The following is a 26449-nucleotide window of genomic DNA, read 5'->3' as shown; positions in this document are numbered from 1 at the left end:
CAGTCAGGATGAAACCCGACGCCGGGCCCAGCAGCCAGAGTTTGGCTCAGGTCTGTCCAGTTCTGTGGGCCTGCAGACGATCGGAGGACAGATTCAGGGTCGGTCCTGATAGCCCAGCAGCATCAACTCGTGGTTGAGTTTTGCTGACGCAGCGCTCCGCGTCATGATGCTCAACAGGTTGTTTGAGGCTCCACCTCTGCTAACGCGTCAGTAGAAGTTTGTTGCCACCTGGAGACGCTGGGCGGGTTTTATCACGGCTCTGTTAGCTGCAGATAAGCTGCAGCCAGCGCCGCTGCAGACAGACCCCTCTGCACAGAAACCCTTAACTAGGCCATTTCTCATGGCACTGCTCTGATTTTCTGCCATCATTTCCACGCTGACACTGTCTGCGTTACTTAATGACTTTCTTGACTTTTCAGAAGCGAGGAAGTTCGAAGTGCAGCTTTAATCTTTGAAGGAAGCTGAAAGGCGCTGCGGATGCTTTGTTATGATAATCTTTGGATTTATCAGCGACTCCACGGACCTTTTCCTCCACATCACCACCGTTTTAATAAAATGATTTTTTCCTCTCCCAAACGTACTGTTTATGTTTCATTCTCCACACAAAGTGTAATGATTATTTCTGGTTTTAATGCAGGTTAATCAGTGTTAGATTTCTCAGATGGGCTAAAAGCTAAAGGTTGCCATATTGGAGCTGAACTCCTGCAGTCGGACATGAATCCTCAGCTCTGAGCTTATCTTCTGCAGCAGCTGTTTCATAAAGCAACTGCACCTTTCAGCCTGTTTCCGGCCAGCCTGACGCCATCTCACAGTCCATCTGCCGCGGCGCCGCTAATCTGCCCACAGCTTCTGCTTTAAAATACTTTTCACCTGTTTACACACCCAGAGATTTCAGCACTTTCTGTAACAACATACAAACATTCCTCTTCCACACCAATCTCTGCATCATAATTTGTCTCCATTTTGAAGAAATGACTCATTTGTTACTGTTTGAAAAGAAAATATCTGGAGGATGAAAGCAAAACAAGATGTGAAGTAAATAGAAAGGATTTTACACAGAAATGAATCTGATTTTCTGAACTTGAGACACAAGTTATGACTCTAAACTCAGTCTGACTTTCTAAATGATTTACACTTTAATACATAGTTTAAGTCACATAACAGTTTTAATAATAAATATTATTTGAGGGTTTTACTCGACGCTCAGAGCCGCCAGTAAAGGACCGACTTCATCTCCCCGTCCTGTTTGGACCAAACGTCCATGTCTTTACTGTGACTTCAGTGGACAGGCTCAAGAAATGTCACTTTTATAAATGTACAGTTGTAGCTACGGCCAAGACTTTAGCGCATTAATTTCAATATATTAAAGATGTAAATGCAACTAATCACATTTTTATAAACCCTTATAACATCTGGAATCTTTGCATTTGCTCGTCTCTGTAAATCTGCATCCACTAGCTGCAGTGATGATCAAGTCGCTTCTCGGTTAAACGATCTGATTGGATCGAAACACTGTTGTTCTGTTCAAGTTGTGCTAAAAGCTACTTAAGCCTGAAATAGCATCAGTGCTAAACATGTAGCTAATGCTAACGTCAACATTAGCCACAGTGCACATTTCTAAAGAAGCTCCTGAAACTCTGGAGATGAATTTACTCCAATCTAATGGTTGAGGAACAGATTAAAACTATAAATGTCTTTATTATTGAGCTCATTACGTCTATTTACTCAGGAATTTAGCAGCAAAAAGTCTTTCTGAATTGAAAATGCTGCTTATGTTGTTAATATATTGCTTTGAATGAAGATGTGATGAACTCAAATAAAAACTGTGATTCCACCACAACATTAAAAACATTTCATGCTTCTCTCAGCCAGTTAACATGAAATACCTTCAGGAGCAGATGAACCGGATTTACAACCATCATTGAACTATTTTCTGTGTTTTCATGGCTGCCATAAACATCTGTGTCGTTTCTGTTTGAAAGCTTCGGAGGATGCTGTGTCACTGTGACAGGAAAGAACCAGCTACTGGTTCCAGTTTGTCTCAGATGGAAGAGGAGGGAATAAACTGGAGGCTACTGCTGTGGCCTAATTCTTTGTCCAGATGGTCGGGGTAAGCAGGACTTCCAACAATTAATTACGGAGCGAGCCGAGCGCGGTCAGCATTCCTCAGGACGTCTGAGCCAACAGCGGCTCTCACCTGACCGCCTGCCGCCGCGTGCAGCAGGCAGGAATCCAGGCCGTCCTCCACATGTCTGAGCAGCTCGTCTTCTGGAGAAACGTTAACCTTTGTCATCATAACTACAGTAAACCTTACTGTGGTGGGATTTACAATAAGTTACTGGCCCCAGGTTCCTGCTACGTTTGCTGCTTTTCCCCAGCAGATTCATGGCTCAACAGATCTGAAAGCTTTGCTTCCTCTTTGCAGAGATGAAGACATTTCTTTCCAAACAAGAAAATGTTAGTTTTCTCTTGGCAAGTGTCATTTGTTTGTCTGTGTTCTGCAGTTATTTTGATTTACTGCATATCCTTCATCATAAAGCCCCTGGCTCCATTACAGGATCCAGGATACAGAACATTTAGTTCTGCTCCATTAATAGCAGAAAAAGTGAAATCTGTGTTTTCAAGCAGCAGGCTGCAGAATGTGACTGGTCCTCAGTTCAGTATCAGGGAAATGGAGTTGGAGTTTTATTGACATCAGTTATAATCATAGAGGAATAAAAACATAAAATGCATCAGAATGGAAACTCACACACGGTTCGATCGGCGGGTTAAAGGTGAAATCAGACTGCAGTTGTTGTTGTGGCTCATGTGAAGCATCAGATATGAGCTCATGTGTTAGCCAGCGTCTGCTTTTATCCACTGATGGCTGCAGCCGACATTTAGCATCACACAGATGAGCCCATTATATTTCCTCAATGGATCTGCTGTTAAGATGATGCGTTTAAGTGCCGTTCATCATTTCAATGTTGCGTTAGCTTGGAAATTCAATATCATTCCTACGAAGGAGCATTAAAACTGCCCACTACAATCAGCGCCGGACCAATAAACGCTCAGAGTTTCTACCGGCGCACGCAGAAGTCACAATATAACACAATGTTAATACATTAACTCAGAAAGAGACAGAGGAAAAAACAATTATTTTCAAACGATGCTTCATCTGTCCAATCCAGCTGTTTCCAGAGTGAGCTGGTTGCTTATTGCTTTTTAAAAATTCAAGCACCATAAATCATCTGCAGGCTGTGGCACTTTTTCTATCATTACTGCATATGAAAGCAATTATGGCAACTAAATTAAGGATTCCTGATGTCTAATGCATTAAAGCTGGAGCTCAGCCGTCAGCCTCCGTGTTTCTGCTTCCTCTGTGATGCTGCGATAATTCACTCCCTCTAACTGCTCACTTTTTGCTCCGTCAGTCAAACCAAAGCCTGAACTTGAGTCACAAAGTGCCACCAAAAGCGATTAGAGCGAGGAAGAGTCCTAAGCTGGGCCTTTTCTTCCTCTGTCCGTAATGAGGGCTTGCCTTGCAAACAGGATGAATTATGCTGCTGCTTTTCTTAAGCCTCAGCACTTCACTGAAACCTGAATGCTCATTACATCTCAGGACAAAACGGCTCACAATTCCTCACCTTTTCACCGCTAAGGAGATTAAACCTCAAGCTGACGGCACACAAAGGCCTCGACGCTCACTAACCGCAAAACGCTTCCAACTTTTCACGTTTGGTTAATTGCAAACAAACTTTATTTTATTGAAATGGCGCCAGATGAAAGCAAAGCATACATGATACTCTGATAGTGCTAAAGAAATCGTTATAATATTTTTCTGTAATGGCTTCAGATGTTCATTAAAACCAAATACTGGCTCATTAAAGAGTGAATTCCTGATATTCATCTGCAACTAGCTGCAATCAGCAAATACAAGCAGGCGAATGTCTGACTACTTTAGCAGTTTCTACACCAAACAAGAGGAATTGTGAGTTACGTTTTACAGAAACATCGGCTTGTAGTGAATCTATGAATGAGGCCGAGCTCTACAGGTTAACGTCTGCTAGCATGAAGCTGCTGCTGCAGCGAGACCCACTGCTGCAGCAGCACACACAACCACACAGCTGCTGCAGCGACACGCTGCTGCATCCTTGGTGCACAAATGAGTGTTATCACAGATCCTCCTCCATCTGCCCCAATAAACTCAACATGTCTTTATGTTCCTGCTGCTACTTATTTTCACTTCTGTCTAATTTTATTTCTTATACACAAATATACATGCACATTTTGTAAAAACAGAATTATTCAACTCATTTGAACATCTGTTTTTAGCAAAGTCTCTTATTTAGCTAAATGTTTGGTATTATTTGCTCATGTTGTTTTTTTTCTGTGTTTATAGTTAATATTTTCTGTGAATCTGCTGGTAAATCTGGCAGTAGGAAGTATTTCTGTTCTATTCGTGAACTCCTAGCTCACCTCTAAATAGTTAAAAAAAGAATAATGTAAATGTTTTCAGGGTGGTCTAGTCAAAGTCTGGGCTTAAATATTAGGTAAACCTTAACTGTAGTTGTTCTATAGAAGCAGTGATTACATTTAGGGAGAAATAATTTTTTCTTACTAAATGAGAACCTGATTTTAAAACTGGTTTTTATTTCATCTGTTGTTAAAATATATTTGATTATCAGAAACCAGCCAATTAAATCTCAGTTTTTCTCAGAAGCTCGACACCGATTGGCCAGTAATTTATGCTCCCATGATGCTTAAAGCAACATTGTGTTCAGTCAGACTTCAACATGTGATAAAGTGAAAAGCTGAGCTGTCTGCGCTGCAGCGTCCATCACTCAGCGGCTCCACAGGAGCAGACGAGTTAACGGGCCGGGCCGAGACACACTGAGGTTCTGTTGCCGGGCGGATGCGGCTCGGTAAAGCAACAGAGACATATGCGAGCCGCTGGCGGCCGCACAGAGGGCAGCTGGGTGGGGATCAGTGTGGATCTGGTGGAGTTTGGACTCGGTTTGCTCCATCTGTGCAGCAGCAGGACGTCAGCAGACGTCGGCTAACCGAGGCGCTAGCAGCTCAGAGTTCTCCCAAACGCTTTAATTAGACAAAGAGACATTAGCATCAACTCACTGAGACTCAAACTCTTTTATGGAATATTAATTAGTGATTGAATGAACTCTAGTGAATTAAGGATTCTGCTGAATCGGGCGCTGATGGGACTTTTTCCATTTAAAGCACTTTCCTTCATCACCAGTGAGAAATTCTTGCCGAATAAAAATACATTATAACCAAATTAACTTCCACGACTCTGCTGATTGATGGGAAATATTTACTGTGTAATAATTAATCCGTTTTTAATCAGCAGTCTGGAATGAATTCGTCTCTTTCCAAGCCTAACAGCCTTCTGACCCCGCAGTCCTGATCCGCTGTTCTTACCTCTGAGCCTCACAGCGGCAGGAAGCCGCGGCATCGCCGACCGGACGGACGACCGGACGGACGACCGGACGGACGTTCTGGTCACACACAGAAAGACGAGCTGCGTTTGTCATTCAGATCCCCTCCAGGTCCAGGGAGCAAATCTGTTTAAGTTCACAGAGATGGCAGGAATACCGAGCAGCTGGGATGGGTTGGTCTGTTTGTCAGCTAATGCAATCAGAGGAGGCTGGCTAGTTACCTAGTCTGGTTAATTAACCCACAGAGGTTTGGAGCGAGAGGAGGCTGTGATCTCAATAGGCCTACTGGGCTCAATCAAGGCCGCGAACTGAACACTGTATATGGCATAAAAGTGTTGTAGTAAACACATTCTCTTCCCTGTGGAAGCCCTGGGGAGCCTCTAATCAAACCGCAGAGCCGCACACAGTGGTGCCGATCCACCGAATGAAGAGCAGGAAGATGAAACTCTGAACCTTCAGGCCCCTGGCCCTCTGCTCCAGCCCCCCGGGACGTTTCGGCTCCGCCGCTCCCTGTCCGGATTGTTTTCCCTCCAATGATGGGAAGAAATCGTGGCTTATTGCTGGAGTTCTGCTTTGTCTGTAATTACGTGCTTCACCTTGCGTGGTTTTGCTTCACAAAGAGTTAGCATGGTGCAATTAGGGCAATTTCATTGATCTTTGTTTAATCATTCAGCACAGGCAGCGATCATTAGCAGGCTGTTGTTGATTAACTGAGCTCCTGTTTTTGTCTTTTGTTCCAAAAATTATAAGCCTAATCTAACCCAGCGCCGGCGTCTCTCTGCTATTGTTGTGCCACTGCAGCCTCTTTGTCTTATTAACGCTCAACCAAATGAACAAAAAGCTCCTTCTGGTTCAACTCCACATGCTTCACATCATCTCTGGGCTGTTCTAATGGCTTCTGAGCAATTAGTAACGTGTCCTAAATGTTATTATTTCTATTTATTAAGTTGTGATGGATTCTTTTCCAAACACACGTCCCATAAAGGTTCATATAGTGCAAAGAAAAACAAAATGAAACACCCAGAGGGGTTGCTTTCCTTATCAAACTCCACCTGGACTGAAACAAAGGAGAGCGCAGAGGAAACAGCAAAGTTTCAAATGAAATCAGCGGGTCAGAACATTTATCATCCATCCAGGTCTTCTTGTAAATGACGACAGGGTCTCGCCCCCAAATTTCCCAGAACACGGGCAGAAAATAAATAATTAAAAGCCAATTTTTTCCCCGCGAGTCGCCTGAATGATGAATGATGAGGCTTCAGCTGCAGGTTTGAGGAGCAGAGTTCAGGCGTTGGAGGAAAAGAGGGACGGCGGGGCAGGAGTGATGTGTGATGCTGCGGGTCACCTGCTGACCTTTTCTTCTCCTGCTGGAACTGGTTCACAACATCTGTGTAACGCTCTCTCAGCAAGACGCAGAAACTTACTAGCACATCATTCTACGAATGCAAATATAAAGAAAATGACAAAAAATATGTTCCAGAGCCGCAACGCTGAATCCTGCTGCACCGGTTTCAGTGATTTATTTAAACCGTTCTTTAATAATTACATGGGCCACATCTTTAATTATGTTTAATTATAATACATCAAGTTTAACCTTATTGGGGCTTTTCTCTAATCCTCACAGGGTGAGAGTGATAAAACAGATTAAAGCTGTTCATGCAACCCAGTCTGTGGTTAAATGTTCCTTAACAAGCTGCAGAGAAATGAAAACTTTTTCTAGCCCAACAAGAATCTGCCAGCGTTCCTGCCCAACCTGTGATGCCTCATTTAAATTACTTACTTTAGGTCCCTATAAATGCTCCAGGTCCAAACCTGAAGTTAGCCTCTTTAATCCGGTCAGAACCTGGAACCGGCCCGTCGTATGAAGGATCATGGCCAGATGCACATTTTTATGGAGTAAAGATGAATGAAACCCCTGATTCAGCATGGATCCCTTTAAGGTCCACTGGAATGTCAAGCGGTGGCTGCATCATGCTGTGGGATCATGGAACAAGAAACAGATGAGAGCTGCTGCTGATTTACTGTTAGTTTCAGCTTCTAGACGGTAAAACCTGAACAGAACCGGTTCTGAAATGAATAAAAGAAGCTAACAGAAAACTGCCAGTCCTGCCAAGGAGAGCGACAACATATCCTAAAATATATTAAAATATACTAAAATATCCAAAAATGTATCAAAATATACTAAAATATATTTACGGGCGGCCGGATCGCCGGCGATCTGAGTTGCATGTAAATATTTTTCAAATGCCGGTAGAATCCGAACCACGTAAGGTAGAGCACATTTTTTTTTGCATATAAAACCGTAAGAATTTTACTTACTTTTCCGACAATCCACATGTCCCAGAAACTCTGCATGGCCGCATTACGACTTCACAGATTTATAGTAAACGGAGGAACCAGACACACCAGGCATATCCATTCGCTATGTCCATCTATATGGCTTTTAGATCTGCGCAATCACTTCCTGGTTTGGATCTCCCATCCTCACGTCGACAGCATAAGATATCGCGAGATATTTTCACAGGACTTCATTTCCCGTCGGACTTTATTTCCGGGTACAAAATGCTGTAAATACACATTGTGCCACGTATACAGTGTACTGCACCACCTATGAGGAAGTGGTGTACAAAACGAAGCCACGTGTGCTGTACACGTTTTTTTTTTTAAATTTGTTTTAATAGATCTTTATTGAGAAACAGTAACGTACGAACAGTACACAAATAGCATACATTGTCGTAAAATGTCCGCCACAATATACAAAGTCTATATGGCATGCACATTTCTATTCTGGCTTTGGATAGATGTTATAAACTTGGCAGTATGTGAAAAACTAACTTCTGCAAAAAATCTAAATACAAGTTCTATGGTTCAGAAGGCCTCTGTGCAGCTTTTTGTATTGACAAACTTGGTAAATAAGATTAGGAAATTGTTATATTTGCAATATATTGGAAAAAAATTATGAACCGAATTACGTTTTGGGGATTTTTCTTTGCAGTTTTTAGCATTTTATTTAGTTGTTATGGGTTAATAACATGTAAACTGTGAAAGACCCGGATTTAAGGATTGTATTGGTGTATTGGTTATTGAAATGCTACAAATAATGGCTGTGCAGCATCCAAAAGTGTAAAAAATAAGCTCATGCGAACCTTTATAATTGTAGCCATAAAAGTAAAATATCCAAAAATATATTAAAACATACTACAATGTATTAAAACATACTAACTCCTTCTGGAAGCTGGTTGATGGATGCATAAATCCGTGGAGGCTCTGCGTCCAGAAACAAACACTGAAACTGAGAATCTGCCTGGTGATAAAAGATGAAGTCATCTTTAAAAATGGGATGAAACATTTTGACAGTTTATTTTTACAATAGAAGAGCATAAAAATCCAAACCACTCCATGTGGACGGGATCGGCTCTGGTTTTAAGAGGGTTAATAATCGTTATTTTCCCAGATGAAGTTTTCTCGCCTACTTACTCTGAAAAACTCTCAACAGACAGTTTGAACTTTTTGAACAGCAGCAGCAGCTCCAAGCAGAGTGGATGCATTATTTATTATTTTACTGGGTTTGAGTTGTTAACCGGGTTTTATTCTCTGAACAGAGGCGACCATGACTTTACCGTCTGGTTCTGGAGAAGGTTTCACTTATTAGCTGTTTTAGTAAAAAAGCAGAAATTTAAACATAAGATCCTGATGGATTCATAAGAAGAAACATCAGGTTAAGAGAAACGGACCTGTTAACTGAGGTCAGTTTCTCAGTCAGGTCAGTTTAAGGATGTGAAAACATGTCTGAACGCCGAGTTTCTGCTAAAGTTTCCCCCCTCAGAAACGTTTCTCTGAAACAGGTCAGTTTAAGAGAGAAAGGAGAAAAGATCTGGTGTCTGTAAATCTGAAAAACTCTGATTTGACCTTTTCTGATCTGCATCATGGTTATTTATCACTTTTATGGAAATCTGTTTGTGAAAGTCTATTTGTGTTTTGCTTATTTTTCTTTCATTTTGTCTCATTAGTCCACTAGAGATGATGCACAAGTTAATAATGTGTGTCACTGATTGGTCCACAGATACGTTTCTGGCTGGTTTGGAATAATTTGTGTTTTGGATGGACTTTAAAAACCAAACTAACCTGTTTTTTTTTTCTTCTTTTACAGCAAAAATTGCCCAAATTTCCCCCAAAGTGACAAAGAAAGCTTCGTCTTGGCAGCAGAACAAAAGGAAAACGGAGCTTTAATCAAAGTGATGATAAGTTTCCTCTCCTGCTTTTATTCGTGCTGAATTTCTAATCAAATCACTTTTTCCTGCTTTGCTCCTTAAGCCTGAATCTGCTGTGCAGGTTCTGGCAGAAGAATCCAAACACATGTCACTTTCAGTCACTTTGACAAGATGAGGTGTTTTTTAAAATATTTTCATGGGTTGATGCTGCTGACAGGCTGTGGAGTGAATGATAACCCCTGCAACATGTTTCTGGCACGTTTGCTTCTCTCTGGGTTTCCTAATTGACAAGTTTAAGTCTACATGCCTGTTTCCAAGTGGACACTCTGCCTGAAAAACATGTCAGCTTTATTTACACTGTCCACTTAGCAGCCTGTCTTTGCCATTTAAGTCGCAGCATTTCTGTCCCTTCCCAGAATATTTCTTGAAGCAGCAGAAAAAACTATTTTCCTTCCCGACAATAAATGCCACCTGCTGAGCGTAGCTGTGTTTACCATGCATCAGTCGCGGCATCATTCAGCGGAGGAAGCGTGAATTGGACGGGGCAGACTGTTTATCAGACCAGCCCATGTTTTATGTGGCAGTTGAATCATAGCAGATATTACATTAGTTGCTCTTTCTGAGGGCAGCAGCTGGCGAGACAGGAGAAATAAACCTTTTCTTCAATTTATTCAAAAATAATAAAATGTTGGAAGTTCAGGCTGTAAAGGTGCTGATGGTGGATCCTTCAGGCAAAGCTACTGGGTTTTCCCTCCAGCTGGATGTGACCTTTGACCTTCTTCTAACTTCACTCCCTCAATGACTTTAATTGTCATTATTTACAAAATCATGAAAAGTTGGGATTTTAAATGGACTTTTAATGCAACTTTACATTAAAAGTGTCATAATTTACCGAATGAAACATCATGACAACAGTCATAAACATTCATAAAGACTTCTTTATGTTCAAATAAAGTGTTACCAAATATTATGTTTTCTTAGAAAAACATAAAACATGAAGCAGAGGTCAGGAGAATCAATGCAGGAAAAAGTTTTACTAAAACAGACGAGACAAAGTTCAGCTGTTAGAGCAACAAAACGGTTCAAAATGAGCTTTAAGGAGTAAAACTCCAGTCTGTCCACAGGCCGTCGGCTCTGTAAATAAATATATAAATGTAGTTCGGTGAGAGAGCCGCCGTTCCTCCCCCGGCCTCAGGTGAGGATATTATTGCATTATGTTTTAGTTATCATGTCTCACACAGTCAGCTCTGAGAATGAATTTCTGCATGGCTGCCTGTCGTTTCCAGGCCGATGCTTCACAGGAGCCGCAGCTAGAAACACTTTCTTCTTCTTCTCTGTCACATTCTGTCCCTTTTATAATACACAGCCATTTTTTATCTGCAACATGTCTTCTCCAACAGCCACCTGTCCACCAACACAGCGGAAGTTCAGGCTGACAGTGACTGACGCTGGCAGCTGTCAAACCGCTTTGATTTTATTGATTTTCTGACCAGTGTTTCTCCACCAGGTTTGAATTTAACGCTCAATACAGATTTAGATGAGCATCAGCAGAAGAAGCCCGGCCTTCTGCAGCAGGACGTGAAAACCTGTCTGAACGCCGAGTCTCTGCTAAAGCTTCCCCTCAGAAACGTTTCTAAAACAAGTTGAAGCCTTTAAAGTTGTTAATTATTGCGTGGACAGGAATGAAAAGCAGTTTTTCATTGATACGAGTCGATGAGAAGTGAGAGGGTGAATCACCAAATGGATCCGCGCCCAGACCGGCAGAATATTACAACTGGCCCACACAATCCCAGCCTCTGCATGGACAGACAATACAGCCTTTTGTCTTTCACATGAATAACACAAAACAAACACAAAACCACTATTACTCACCAATATTCTTAGATAATCACAGTAATATGCAAATGCGTCATGAAGCATCTATTCTGCCGCGTCAACAGCACAAAGATGCAGAAAAACTGTTGATCGCTAAGTTGGACTGAAATACATTTTACACGTTTTTACAGGAATTGATTGTAAAGAAAAGATTTAATATTGGTTTTCAGGATTTTACGCTCAATCTCAGCAGCTGGGATTAAACTGCAGCTCTTCTAAACACAACAGAGAAAATTTAACCAGAGCAACAAAACGTGTCTGAAAATCAAACTATTATTGGCAACTAAGTTTCTACGTGAGTTAAATAAAAAGGTAAATCATAACTCAACAACAACCCGTTTGTTAAGGATGCAGTCGCTCCAGGACTTCATGACGGTTTCGTGAATCCTCTGTAATACAAACATTTTGGTTTTGGTATTTTTAAAATGAGTGTTTTTCTCACGAAGCTCCTTCCAAAATCTACATATAAATGAAAAAAGATGAGAAAAAATGAAAAGCAGACAGACTGGACTCAGTTTTTACTCTTTAAAGAATTTAAATAGTTTGATATGAGATGGTGACATAACTCATAAACATGTTCAGGTTTTGTTTCGATCCGACAGAAAGTAAACCTGAGGCAGCAGAAGTAAGACATGCTGCCACCTACAGGTGGGAGTTGGCGTCACTGGAATCCAATGTTTTCACCAGTTTTACAGGAAAAAGTGGAATAAATTGATAATTATACATTAGCATGAAAAATCAGGGATGTGTGGATATGTGGAAACTAGAGGGATTCAGATCAGCTTTGTAATATTTGAACCTTTGTCTTTTCTTTCTAATCTTTAATTCTCCGTATTTGTTGCTGCAGGCGGCAGCAGAAGACGGATGTTTGCATGTTGCTGCCTGCCTGGCCAACTTCGGACCGGGTAAAACAGAACCGCAGATAGAAATGGATGCATATCTTTTTCAGTCAATATGACCAAAAGGGGCAAAAGCTGAGTTGCATTTATTCTCAGAAACATTCATCAAATGTGTCTCATTTTGTGTTTGTGCTGCTGGTGCATCCAGAGAGGACTTCTGGGATTCTGTCCTGTTGGTGGATAAAGTATTGTGTTTTAAATGATTAGATCGCTTTTGAAGTAGGCCACGTTAGTTTTGATAAGCAGTGAATCTTATATGACTGTGATTTCCAGTCTGACATCAGGTTACAGTAGAAAATGCAGAGTGAACAGTTTGAAGCCAGCGACTGTTTTCTCATTAAATCAGCGACGCTGTTCATTAATTGTTCTGTGACTGACTGCAGAAGCAAAACAATGCAAAATATCACTGACTGAGATAACAAAATATTTCCCAAACATCATGTTCAGGCGCGTTCTGCACTCAGTGGCATTTATGTGATTAGTTGAGGTTGAAATTAGCGACTCTCTTCTTGCAGCCGGCCTTCAAGATCCTTCCCGTTCAATTTAACGCCATGTTGCCCTCGTCCTCCTTAGCTGCTTGCCTGTGCCGTTCCAACACAGTGCATCGCTTCTGCTCTCTGATTGGACAGGACGCGCTACAGTCCTAGCCGGAGTCTGGGTGACCGTGACCTCTCACCCAGACTCTGCTGCTTCACTTAGCTCAGATTTAATTAACTCCAAGCAGCAGCGCTGGCTCCACACCAGGAAAGGAGCAAAATTACAAACTAGAACCTCAAACTGACATGCGGGTGATTTGGGCGCCGTTAGTGAAATCCATGGAAGACGACACAAAGCTTAAGCTGTGTGCTTTGGGCTACCATGTTTCCCTGCTCACCCAGCTCTTTATTCCACTCATTTCCCAAACTTCACTCCTTCCAGCTTCCTCTGTTGTTGTAGCTCTGCTTAATTAGGCCTCACAGCCACACAATGCTATCAGCCTCACTTTACCAGCAGGAGGAAGAGAGAAACAGACATGAGGGGGTTTCTCACTCAACTTACATAAAACTATAGCAGGAAAACAGCCTGACATGCCATAACTCACCTCCAGCTCTCCTGCTGTGGGAGGAAACCAGCCGACAACATGCAGACACATGGGATTGATGATGTGAGCTCGACAAGGCGGCTGGATTGATTCTATATTTAAAGACATGCAAAGTGGCAGATCTATTTAAAAGCAGCGTGTCCAGCTGCTCCGGCCTCCGTTCCTCCTGAATCCAGAACAATCCGCCCGGACTCCTCCACAGCGGCGCAGCAGCACTTGACAAATGTGCTGGCCTTGTAAAATGCTTGTTCAAGCACAAACATATCTGGACTATTTATCTTCCTGCTGGAAGATTTATCAGAATATGAAAGCATATCAACCACAGCCATTTCGTCTGGAATCAAAGCTGACAATAACTGGCAGACATTTGGCGAATGATAGATGGAGGAGAAGTGAAAACGGCTGTTTTCACACTAAAATTATTTCATGCTTAATATCCGCTTGGTTTCCTCCCAGTGATTCACATTTCAGTGGAGTAATTCTGACGTGGTTTGAACAGAGATGCATCAGCGACTCAGAGTCTGGAGGAAAGATTTCTCTGACCTCAACCTGATCAGCCGTGAAAACAAACCTTCTCCTCTTCAAGATCCCGTATGAAGTTCTGGAACTGGACGCAATTTTAAGCACAAAAACATGAGATTTTCTCAGATTTTATTTATTCTGTCAATTTGTTTATTTTGGGCAAAACAAATCATGTTAATATGTTAGTAAACAAAATAACTCAAAGGTCAGAAGTTTGATGATACATCAAGCTTAAATAAAACGTGTCGATATCAGTATTGATACAGTATTAACTTGATATTGGACCAACATATGCAGTTTTTCTGTTTCCTCTGGCTCACACAGTGGCACCAGGCTCTTCGCTCGTCAGTTTGATCTGTGGATCCTGCAGGTTTTTAAGACGCTGAGAAAGTGATGGCAGTGACCTGACCTTTAAAATTTGGTTCTGTGTCGTGGTTTTTGAATTTTGAGCTCCTTTAAAGGTCTCGGCACGTCCCTGATAGAGAGACCCAGCTGAATCAAGTCACAGGAAGTTAATTTGTTTCTCTAATTCTCCAGTCTCTGCAAAGTTACCACATAATTATTTACTGTGTAGAGCTGAGACTGAAACTGATTGCCTCATCTGACCTCAATCTAATCCGCTGCAGATTTTCATTTGAAGAGACGATGTGTGGGTTTTAGTAATAGCAAGTGTTGGAGTCCCTGATTGGATCTTCCAACCCACAGCATACTTCTCCTTTTCTAAAAGTTTATCAAAGAGCTACACTGGCAGTAAGGGTTTCCACAAACCAGGTGAGTGTGTGTGTGTTTATTCTGGGACACAGAATGGGAAACAGCTACGCAGAATGGAAGATCCTGAGAAGAGATGGATGAGTTACTGAGGAGAGATAGAAACAGGCTGAATCTGCTGCCATCAGGGATCAAACCAGTTCAGTCGCTGTGCAGAGAGCCGGACGGAGCAGAAACCATGAAACGGTTAGAGAGGCTTTCAGCTGACAGATGATGTGTGATGTTACTCAGGATGAAGAGCCTCCCCGCTGTGCTGGGACTTCACATGTACCGTCAGATACATGTGAACCCACCGGCTGGCAGGGGGCCGCTTCTCCTCTGCATTATGACTTATTGCTTCGAGGTTTGGGGGAAACATGCAGCAAAATCTCAAATCCAATTTTCATGCAGCAAAATTCCAGAAAGAGCAATAAGAATAGTTAAAGCTCTGAACTTACTAATTCATAAAAACACTCCAGTGTTTATTGATTTAGTTAGAGTGTAGCTGAAAACTCATTTTTACAGAGGCAAACATCATAACTACAGCTAATAATATTTGTTTTTTTCATCATAATGCTTAATTATTCCCAACAAGGAATCTAACCTCCTCAATAACAGCAACATTTACTCACTGTAATAATATAGAAGTTGCAGTGGAGTAATTGGGTTTCCACACTGTGAGGAACGATGAAGAGCCGCTGCTCCTCGACCCGACGAAGCAGCAAAGAGCCATGCTAGGTGTTAGCATGCTATGCTACACCTTAGCCTAATGGAAAAGCACCATTAGCGCTGAGCGGATAAAGAGCCTGGCGTCCTGAAGCGCTAATGGAAACCTGAGGTTTAGAGTCTGTTGATCAGCAGCTTTCACTTTAAATGTCTTCCTTCACATTCCTGTCAAACATTCCCAGCATGCGAGAAACGATGGTTTACGCACTAATTAAAGACGACTTGCTGTATTTACTAAGCAGGACGTGAAAATAACACTTCCTTTACAAAAATATCCCCTGAACGTTTTTATCACATTACAATCATCACTTGAACGTGTTTTATTGGGAATTTATGTGACAAAGTTTCATTTTTAAAAGCAGTGTTTTGTGTCTGTGGATGAATATTATGGGATGGTTGTTCTGCTCCACTACAGGCAGGAGGATTAATCCAGAATATCCGTATCAATATCAGATTGTTACTAGAATGATGAGATCAATACTTTTGAGATTCCCTCTTGAAATGTTATTTTTATTTTATTTTTTTGTAGTTTCTCAATTCTAGTTTTGTTGGGATTTACTCTTAAGTCATAATCTTTCACACAAAAACAGCTAAAGTTCAGGAGTTTGATGATAAAACCAACTTAAATAAAAAGTATCAGTATCAGTATCTGTGATCCAACGATGTATTTACTTATCGGACTGATAGTGAATTATGTAAACCGTTGCCACAGCGTTCTCCCGGACCTGCTGCTGGGTTTCCTGGTCTTCATGATGCTGCTTGATCTCCACAGAACCTCTGATGGTTCTGATGGAGAATCCGACAGCAGGTAGTGGGACAGAGCTTTATTTAGGGGTGTCAGGGTAAAGGGAAACAGAGTTTTAATCCAGCAGAACAAACAACGTTCTGCTGGTTCGTTTATCTTGACCAAAATAAATCCCATCAGGATTAAAACATTCCTGCTCAGCTGATATCAACCAGACTTTTTCTTATTTTACGTATTTTGAGCTGATTCAGTTCCCGTCTATTTTTAACCTGCAGTGCCAGGAAATGAGCTCTTGCTCTCCCGGTGTGAGGACCCTGAAGATTTAAATTACTGCTCCACTGTTTTCAAACTAATTCTGCAAGCAAAGCAATTTAAACTTTCACAAGTGGCTGACAAAAACAACTTTTATAATATTCTATCACGTTTCAATCAGGGCCTAAATCGTGATGGCTGCAGCTTGCTTCACATGATTACAGCGACTTTACTCAACAACTGGTTTGGAAACTATTAAAACGAGGAAAAACTATAAATGATCCTGTTCTTTATTCTAATGTGTGGTCCAGTTAAAGTTTGGGTAAATTCAGCTGCTTTGAATCTAATTTATTGGTATTCATGTATTCATCCAAACTATTTCAGAAGCATCTGTGCCTCCAACCATCTTTAAATGTAACATTTTAAAATAAACCACACATATTTCAGATTATAGCCGCTTGTTATTTTTGATCTTAATGTATGGAAAATCATTTTTATGTGCATTTTTTAATGGTTCATGATTTATTCACAAACTGTCTGAAATAAACAAGCAGAAAACCCAGATCTCTGTGAAAATGAATCAAAATGATGGGATCTTTAAAAATAGCGTCCACCAGCGTGTGTGTGAGTCATTAGAGTAAACATGAAAAGCCTTCAGCAACAGCAGAAATATCATATCGTGCAATCATATTTACTCCTTTGGTCAAACAGTGTCATAACTCTTAACTATCGCTGTGTATTAATCAGAGGGGATCCTGCTAATGGCGGCGCAAACAGGAAACAGTGAGTCCCAAATTTACACTGCAGCTTTTAAATCATCTTTATCAATGAGCAGCATACGAATTAATAACTGACTCCTGGCTGAATTTCTGGGGGAAATTAACTGCTGATTAGCTTTTTTCATTTTTTCCCTTCCGGCAAAATTCAGTTTTTGAATAACCTTTTACAACATCAGTTTAAAATTGTTTTAAATGTGTTCTGATTCTGGATGTGACAGAATAATCATATTCCAGCTGTAAGAAAGTTAAGCTTTTATATTATTTCAAAAATGCTGCGAACGGATCCAAGGCTCTGGAAACCACTGATGGAGAAGAAGTGGAGAAGTGAAAAGTTGGCACAAAGCGCAGCAGACTGAGGCTTCCTGCCATGCGGTGGGGTCTCCACAGCGAGTCGAGACACTCGCAACATTCCTGTCAAAAGACAGAGGAACAGCCGTGCTGCTTTGGGGGAATTTAAATTTTTTTGTACCAGGCTCTGCAGGGCATCATCACATTCTGGGCTCATTCTACACCCAGTTTTATTTTTCAGCATTGTTCCGTCCTTTCATTATAACAACTCATCTTCATGTACGCTCTGTAATTTGCCATTTGCGGTCGCCTATGGGGCCTTAAAACGGAAACAATGATGGAAGAAGACAATGATAAGTGAGGCTGGGGCTCCATCTGGGTCCGCAGCAGTGAGCAGAAAGCCACATGAAAGGATGTGTTTGTACCTTAAAGTCGTTTTGACTGCAGCTGCGTTTCAAAATGAGGGGATGAATCTTATGGGATCAGATTTGAAATCCGCGCTGCTCAGTGCTGAAGAGCGAGATGTTCATGAATCTTTACTTTCTGCAGCTTCTTTGTTTCTCTTTTAAATACGCGATGAAGAAGGGAATAAGTGTCTCATCAGCATCAAATCATATTTCTGTTTTGATAATGGATAATCAAACCACCGTATTTAAAAAAAGGATGACAAAAGGCTCAAACCAAGGCACTGATTCATATCTTGGATGATTTCTTATAACGTCACTTAACTCAGTGAAGTGATTTCAACCTTTATTTTTAAACAGCTTTCAACATGTCTACTCACAGATACATGCATATTTACTAAATATTTTATGCAATTAATCTTTTTTTAATGACTATTTAGCCAAAAGTCCCAAGCTGGAACCTTTGCATTGTGTTTCTGGTACGGCCATAAATCTGACGCGCCAGTGGGAACAACAGTGATGAAGCTGCGTCTCTTGGTCCACTGGGGTCATTTCTGCTTCCAGACGGATCCGACTGGCGCTGGTTCAAGTTGTGCTAAAAGCAGCTAGCCTATCAGTGAAGCCTTTCCAGCCTAAAATAGCATCTAAACATGTAGCATCAGCGCAGACGCTAATGCTAACGTCCACGATCTACACTAAATAAGTTCCATGAATGATCAATTAACTCAATTAATCAATTTGTCTGATTTCTACCTGTCAAGCCTTCACTCGACAGGACGGCGGGTAAAAACTTCTCAGATTTGTCTGGCTTTTTTCCAAAAGTGTTTCCACAGAGAAGCTTGTGACCTTCCAGCCCAGCAGGTGGCGGCGTGTGGAGCGGGTTCGGGTTCGGGTTCAGGTTCAGGTTCAGGTTCAGGTTCAGGTTCAGACACCGACTCCACCAACACATGCAGGCTGTAGACATGCAACCCGACGAACGGCCCGTTCTCATCCCAGAGCCACGTGTTCAGCATGAAGAGCAGGATGAAGCACGAGTTTCTGCAGGATTCTAGGTCTTCTGATCACTTTGTGTTGAAATGAGACCCAGAGTAAAGCTCTGTGTCCCGTATTACAGGAACTGCAAAGTAAGCCGCAGTGATTTTAAGTGCTAGGCTGAGCCGGATACTCTGAAGTGACATAAAAAAGGTGTCTAAAGGTGGAGTCTTCTCCAAATGCATGTTCAGCTTCAGGATGAATATTTTATAAAACACTCCATCACTTTCTCACGGAGGCCAGAGAGTCTGGAGGATCCAGACGATCTCTGAACGAAGCCATATCTCTGTCACCGCATCGTCCTCGCTCCCCGTCGGCAGGAGGAATGATAAGTGCCAGATGACTTTTTAAAAAGCTTAAAAGCACCCATGTTTCCATTTGTCTCCGTGCCGCTGGCTCTCCTCTCCTCTTAAATAATCAGGAAAGCTTCCTGTCTCAGCTCAGACACGAGGAAAAATAAGAGGACAGGACTCATTCCAGCTTCTCCTGAATATCAGCCTCTCGGTATCATAAAGAATCAAGGGTTGATATTTCTAACACAGTTATTACCAAGGTGCAGCTGAGAGGTGGGTGTGTGTAAGCAAAGATGAATGTACTCATTCCACACTCCACCCCAGCATTCAATTCAGTGGAAGTGTCCTTGTGCGTGTAGCCGCTCTTGAAGGATTTGCTTCTCGGAGTTGTGAGGCTGAGCAGAGAAGGAACAGACACCAAACAGACAATCAGGGCCGAGCTGAGAGCATCCATTAAGGCTGTCAGTTAGCACAGGCCTTGATTAATTGCACACTGCACAGTGGCAAATTAAGGTAGATCTCAAGCCAAGCCCCTCTAAATAATTAGGAAAGAATGGATAGCCAGAGAGAGGAGGTTGAACTCCGGCTGCCTGGTGTCACTCAGTCTGTCTTATATGTAATAAAAGGTCTTAAACTGCTTAAGTATGGCCAATAATTGTGTGTGGGAGTTTTTGAGAAGCATCACATATCTGTATGCGTGACTGAGATGATGAGAGGAACGAGAGGAGCTGGCAGTGGAGCTACTGTTTCTCTTGTTAACCTTTTTCTGCAAAGCTCATGAGTTTCTTTATTTTGCTTCTTTACATGTTTAAAGTGCAAACAGTAGATTCACATCAGAACCGCATCTCATTCCTGAATCCAGCAGGAACCCAGGAATCGTTTCTGAAAACAGGTGTCAGTGCCTCCATGTGGGCTTTACGTTCTGATAATAAGGGATGTTTTAACTTCCAGAGCAGAGGAGCTGAATCAAACACAGCAGATACATCCTGAATTTAACGAACGACAGACTCCAGGGAGCGCTGAAGACGATTCAAGCTCAATCTGTCCGTCCCTGTTGTTGCGTCAGCAGAGCTGCAGCCCACGGTCATTTCTGACTCTACAGCAGGGGCCGTCCGACCAACCGCGGCCTTCATCTCAAGGAGCAGCAGCAGCGTCATCAACCAAACCGGCAGCCTTTTTCCTCAGATGTCCACTTCTTTGTCATCGTGTGATGGACACGTTTCACCTCCGCTTTAATGAGTGCAGCTGCCTTTTCTCACCACATAGCAACACATGCCTCATTTGCACTTAAATGTGTTTCCAACATGACTCACGTTTGTAAATTTCACCTCCAGGTTTCCATGCGACACGTCCGTGTGTCTGGATGCGAACAGCATTATTTCACTGCAGCAGATAAACGTGACCGCAGCAGCCGGACCTCACAGCAACAGAAACGCTTCCTCTCCACTTCTTCTCTGATTTTACGAGCCACGTGGTGACGACCAAAACCTGACTGGGTCCCAGAGCCACTTTGTAGCTCAACGTCTCTATTTTCTAAGAAAAATATTCACTAAAGACAAAAACTATTTTCCTGCAGGCTGTGTTAATAAATATACTTCTGTGTTTGTAGATAAATACAATCATTTATGCTTAGATAGAATCATGTTTTTGTTACTTTTTATCATCTTTAGTGTTTTTATATAAAACTGATCAATTCAATGCAAAAACAAAAAGCCTTCCAGAAGTATTTATACCATGAAATCTGATGTCACCTTTTATGTAATATTGCCAGCAGGATCTCAACTACTGTAGAGTGTCACTGCTGCCACCACCTGTTTTGGAGGGGAACTGCATGTTCAAGAGGCGGTCACTTACCGACCAATGGGAACAAAGAATCAATCTGCAGGGGTGGCCAGTGATTGGCTCCCTCTCTGCTCTTTAGCGCCTCCCTCTGGAGGCTTCCAGGCATGTCTAACTGGGAGGAGACCAGAGAAGGCCAGAACTCACCGGAGGGACAACATGTCCAGATTGAACTGGACGACGTCTGGGCTCAATCCTAGACCTGTTGCCCCGGCAACCTGAACTCAGACGGACGGATGGATGCAGAGAAATACGCTGCGGCCTGTTTACTGGGAGCATCCAGTGTTTAAACTGTAAACTGGCTCCAGATGATCAGGAAACTGAAATCTCCAGATGAAACTTTGTGATTGGAGCCGGCGGCTCCGGGGCTGCAGTCAGTTTCCACTGTGAGGTTTATTGTTTTTGCTGGACAAAATGTTACAGAAATAAATAACGTCGTCATATATGCAGCAAACTAACAGATGACAGGCAGTTTTTCTGTTTTCAGAATCACAGCAATGGTACAAGGACATTTTTATCTGAGTTAGGCCACAAACTACGTGCTCTTTCAAAGACATCTACAAATATGAAATGTTGTATAAAAAACTAATCACATTCTTTACATATTTATTGCCAAGGTTGATCCATGTCTGCTACTGAAGGAACATCAAACCCGGGATCATTTTTTAGTTTGGTGTATTTGTAGCGTGTCTCTGCTGGAACTCGTCTTTCATGGACGGTAACAGGGATCTCTTCTTCTAATTATATGCAAACATGTTGGGACTGGCAAGTCTATCCTCTCTAAAAATGATTTTCAGCAACAGCGAAGATAATTAGAGAGAGAGAGGAGCCGGTCTCTGTTCCCAGCAGCTGATCTTGGTGCAGTGATTAGTCTGGTACGTTCTTAACGGGTCAGGACGCAGCATCACCTCTGTCCTGCTCCGTCTTTTCTTCGACAGATCGCCCTGGAGACTCTGAACGTCCTGTGGCCTGAATCTGCCCCGCTGGAAGAGGCCAGAGGCTGACGGAGACCCAGGGAGGCCCTCATGCTGCCTGTCTGTACAGAAACTCCTGAACATTTGCAAAGCTCAGCTTTCTCTGCAATACTCTGACCTATTTTATTCACTTCTTCAGTTCTGCTGGATGAAACAAACTAAAACACAGCAAGTGGACAGGATAACAGACAGTTTTGGTCCTGTGGGGTTACAGAATGAACTTACATCGGCTCCCCAGTAGGTGGCAGTGCAGGAAGTGGCAGCAATAAACGGTTTGTAACTGTGAAGCACAGGAGTGGCAGCATTATGCTCTGTAAGTGGTTTTCTTGAGGAGGGCCTGCAGAGCCTTACGTCTCCTTATGGAGAACAATGTCAGTGTTTTGGAGTGATTATTACAAAGTCCTGATAAATATGTTGGCAGAGAAAATGACCAAGGTGCCAAAACGTCCTGACATACCAAATAAAGGGTAAAGTCTGTGTTTAAATCTGTGAGTGTCTGGTTTCAGCAGAGGTTTTCTCCTGAGATCTCCGGCGTTTCTGTCAGAAACGTTCAGCACAGCGACAGCCGCTGAGAACCATCAGGGTGATTGTTAGATCTGCCATATGTTTCTTGTTTTTGAATTGGGACTGTGTCTGTCACTCTCCCATGTCTTTTTCACTTTCTCATAAAACAACAAGCTATTTGCTACGCAGCCAGAGCGTAAACTTCACCGTCAGCAGATCCCAGCGTGTGTCTTTCAAACGCTGATCAAATGGCTTCTGAGATGTGGATTCCCCAGGAAGTGTACATTGTTTTGGTTATCCAATTTGAGCAGTGGGTGTACTACACCTCAGCATAAAATTGGAATTATCAGCAGCAACAGGAAGAGAAAAAAAATCTCATTTTGTGCTATAGATTCAGCGTTTGAATAAGAGTAGGGTGAGACTGATGTAGTGTGACAAAACAAATACAGAAGATATGCCACCAGGGAGCAGAGTAATGAAAGAACAGCTGAGAGGAGAGGCAGAATGCGGCTCGGCTCGGTTGTTTTACCAGAAAACGGCGGCGTGGTTCTGCTTGTGAGGGCGAGCCGAGTGCGCGCTCTTGGACGTGTCCTGCTTCACAGCACCTGAGCCAACAGAGATGCAGCGAGAAGACTAGCTGCTCAATCAAAGCCCCTGGAGTAATCTCTCATAAGAACACAGTTGGAACAGGCGACAGGACGGCCATTTCATCCCACAGTATTAAATCCCTATGCCCACAAACAGGACACCCCACTGAGGCAATGCAATTTTGAAGGCGATGTGAATACGAGTAAAGAAAAAAGTATTCATAAGGCCAGCGCTGACACTAAACAAAGACTGGAATGAAGAAAAGGGGAAGGCAACACGCCTCGGTGATTGGCCAGAGGAGGAACTCCCCTGTGTCTCAGTAGATATGTCTTTGCTTCTCTCCATGGCGGAGCAATTTCGTCCTGGTTATAGCTCCTCTATCTTCTCCCAAGCTACTCCTTATTTCAGCATTTCAATTTCCTCCCCAGTGTAGGCACTGAGTACTAACCTACTTCAGCCTTTCTCTCTGACAAGAAAGGAGGCAGAGAAGAAGAGAGAGCGGGATGTTGGTCATCCTTCTGCTTCAAAACGAGAAATGCTGGAAGGTGATGTTTTTCAGAACATGTTGCCAGACGACGTCCTTCATGAGCGGTAATGCATCTTTAACCGAGGGTGTCTGAAGCCACTGCTGCTTTCAGACACTCAGTTAAAACTACACCTAAAGGAGACGTGTCTTCCCAGTGGACAAGGTTCTGGTTGGACTCGATTCCTGTTAGACGAACGGATGTTTCCTCTGTGAAAACTGCTGATACTGCATGAAATGTATGGGTTCACCTGCAACCAGAGCAGCTGCAGGGCTGAGAGGAACAGCTTCCTCTCTTCTCTAAACAAATGTTCATTTGGATAAAGAAAACCTGAACAGATGTGACTGATTTTCAGATTATGAATCCATCCATTAGGGGGAAAGGCAGTCCAAGCCAACCTGGCCCAATGTGAAATTTCCCCAAACCTAATAACTGCTTGTGACGGCGTTGGCGACGAGAACAAAGGGAAATTTAGACCTCTGAATACATTTTGGCCCCTCTCCTCATTACAAAATTGTTCTCAATCAGCCACATTGGGAGGTTTTTCAGCATAATCAAAGTGTTCACAGTTCACAGCAGCAGTTCAATCAGATTTATGCTCATACTTTGACTACGCCACTCTGAAATCTTCATTGTCTTTTCGGTGATTCGTGGGTGGATTAGCTGGAGTCCTTGTCTTGGTGTGTTCAGGTTTCAGGTCACAACCTGATGGCTGGACATTCAGCTTCAGGGTTTTTCTGCTAGAAAGTAAAAATTCATGACCTTTAGTTCCTGAAGCAGCAAAACAGCCAAACACCTGAACGCTCCCAGATCATCTGGATCTACGTTACAGAATGTAGGTCTGGATATGGAAGTCCAGAGGCTTTTTTTGTCTGGTTTCTCTTTTTACTGCTGGATAATGACCTCTGACCTTTGGGGACCTGCAGAGCCTGAGGGTACATTCACAGCAGCCCTATTTACTCTGCTTTAATTGAACTCATTGATAGAAAGTCCGGTTGGTTTGTGGAGATGTGAAAGCTAATCAAACTCTAATCAGGACCAAAACTCTGGTCTCCCTACAAGCCTTGGTCCGGATTCGGTTCAGTTTGAATGTGAACGACAAGCGGACCGGAGACTGCTCTGAAAGCACGAAGTGGACTACAGCGCAGGGCCTTCTGGGTAAATACAACCAAAGTAAAAGTCTAACTTGTGAAGAAATAATACAAACGTTAAAATCTGACGCTACTCCATTTTTGTGTCCATTCGGTGAAGAAAGAAGTTGCGCTGATTGTCTTCTTCAGAGGTTTTCATGTGGTTTCCTTCAGTAGTTCTTGGTGCGGCGCCCCCACAGGCCAGGCGGGGAACAGGGTTAAAGGGTTTGGTTCGTTTGACTCCGTATGAAAACAAACCACAGCAGCTGAAAATGGATCGAATGCTGCAGCTTTGGTCTCTATAACTTGGGCAGGTTGGTCACTCCTGGACGGTTGTCCCTGGTTTCCTCCTCCTGTAGATCCTGGTTTCTCTCAGAATGAGTTTGGTGATCCTGTCTGGTCTGATGGGCGTCTGAATCTTGATTTTCTCTACACTGTGACGTCATGTTTTATTTTCTAAGCTCTTTCACTTTATGACTCTGTGCAGGTTCTGTTGGTAATCAGAGCTGGGATTGGCTCTGACATTAAATCGATTCGACTCAAACTGGACTTCCCCTGTTTGGGACAATAAAGGTTGTTTCTATTCTAACATTTTCACTTCGGCCTCAGTTGGTTTGGACAGATTTTCCTTTCATCAATGATTATTTAGAGTTGAATCTTTTGTTCACTCAGGGCATCTATGTTTGGTATTAAATTTGTAATATGACCCGAATCGTTAAAGCATGAAAAAGCGAAACCAGAAGAAATTATTATCTTATCCTAACGCTGGGTGATGAAGACTGTCTGCGTGTGATGAAGACTGTCTGCGTGTGATGAAGACTGTCTGCGTGTGATGAAGACTGTCTGCATGTGATGAAGACTGTCTGCGTGATGAAGACTGAAGACTGTCTGCATGTGATGAAGACTGTCTGCATGTGATGAAGACTGGCTGCATGTGATGAAGACTGTCTGCGTGTGATGAAGACTGTCTGCATGTGATGAAGACTGGCTGCGTGTGATGAAGACTGGCTGCGTGTGATGAAGACTGTCTGTATGTGATGAAGACTGTCTGTATGTGATGAAAACTGGCTCATGTGATGAAGACTGTCTGCATGTGATGAAGACTGTCTGCATGTAATGAAGACTGTCTGCGTGTGATGAAGACTGTCTGTATGTGATGAAGACTGGCTGCGTGTGATGAAGACTGTCTGTATGTGATGAAGACTGTCTGTATGTGATGAAGACTCTCTGCATGTGATGAAGACTGTCTGCGTGTGATGAAGACTGGCTGCGTGTGATGAAGACTGGCTGCGTGTGATGAAGACTGTCTGTATGTGATGAAGACTGTCTGTATGTGATGAAGACTGGCTCATGTGATGAAGACTGTATGCGTGTGATGAAGACTGGCTCATGTGATGAAGACTGGCTCATGTGATGAAGACTGTCTGCATGTGATGAAGACTGTCTGCGTGTGATGAAGACTGTCTGCGTGTGATGAAGACTGTCTGCGTGTGATGAAGACTGTCTGCGTGTGATGAAGACTGTCTGCGTGTGATGAAGACTGTCTGCATGTGATGAAGACTGGCTGCATGTGATGAAGACTGTCTGCGTGTGATGAAGACTGG

General features: G+C 42.6%; 1 protein-coding gene across 8 annotated transcripts in view; it reads right to left on the bottom strand.

Moving 5' to 3' along the window:
* Window positions 1-26449, bottom strand: part of lingo2 (leucine rich repeat and Ig domain containing 2) — a 205037-nt gene that overhangs the window by 20546 nt on the left and 158042 nt on the right. For 2 of the 8 annotated variants that reach the window (XM_081611929.1, XM_081611930.1), the window contains one exon: window positions 7213-7406. The exons of 5 other annotated variants lie outside the window; for them this stretch is intronic. The gene's annotated coding sequence lies outside the window, so the exon portion shown is untranslated. Of the gene's footprint in view, window positions 1-5418; window positions 5439-7212; window positions 7407-26449 lie in introns of those variants that run through there. One more of the 8 variants, XM_081611931.1, reaches the window with a different exon arrangement.

The sequence above is a fragment of the Poecilia reticulata genome, chromosome 10 (assembly GCF_904066995.2).
Source record: "Poecilia reticulata chromosome 10, P_reticulata-male-v2, whole genome shotgun sequence".
Taxonomy (NCBI): Eukaryota; Metazoa; Chordata; class Actinopteri; order Cyprinodontiformes; family Poeciliidae; genus Poecilia; species Poecilia reticulata.
The sequence above is the reverse complement of the archived record's forward strand: the minus strand, read 5'-3'. Positions and strand labels throughout refer to the sequence as shown.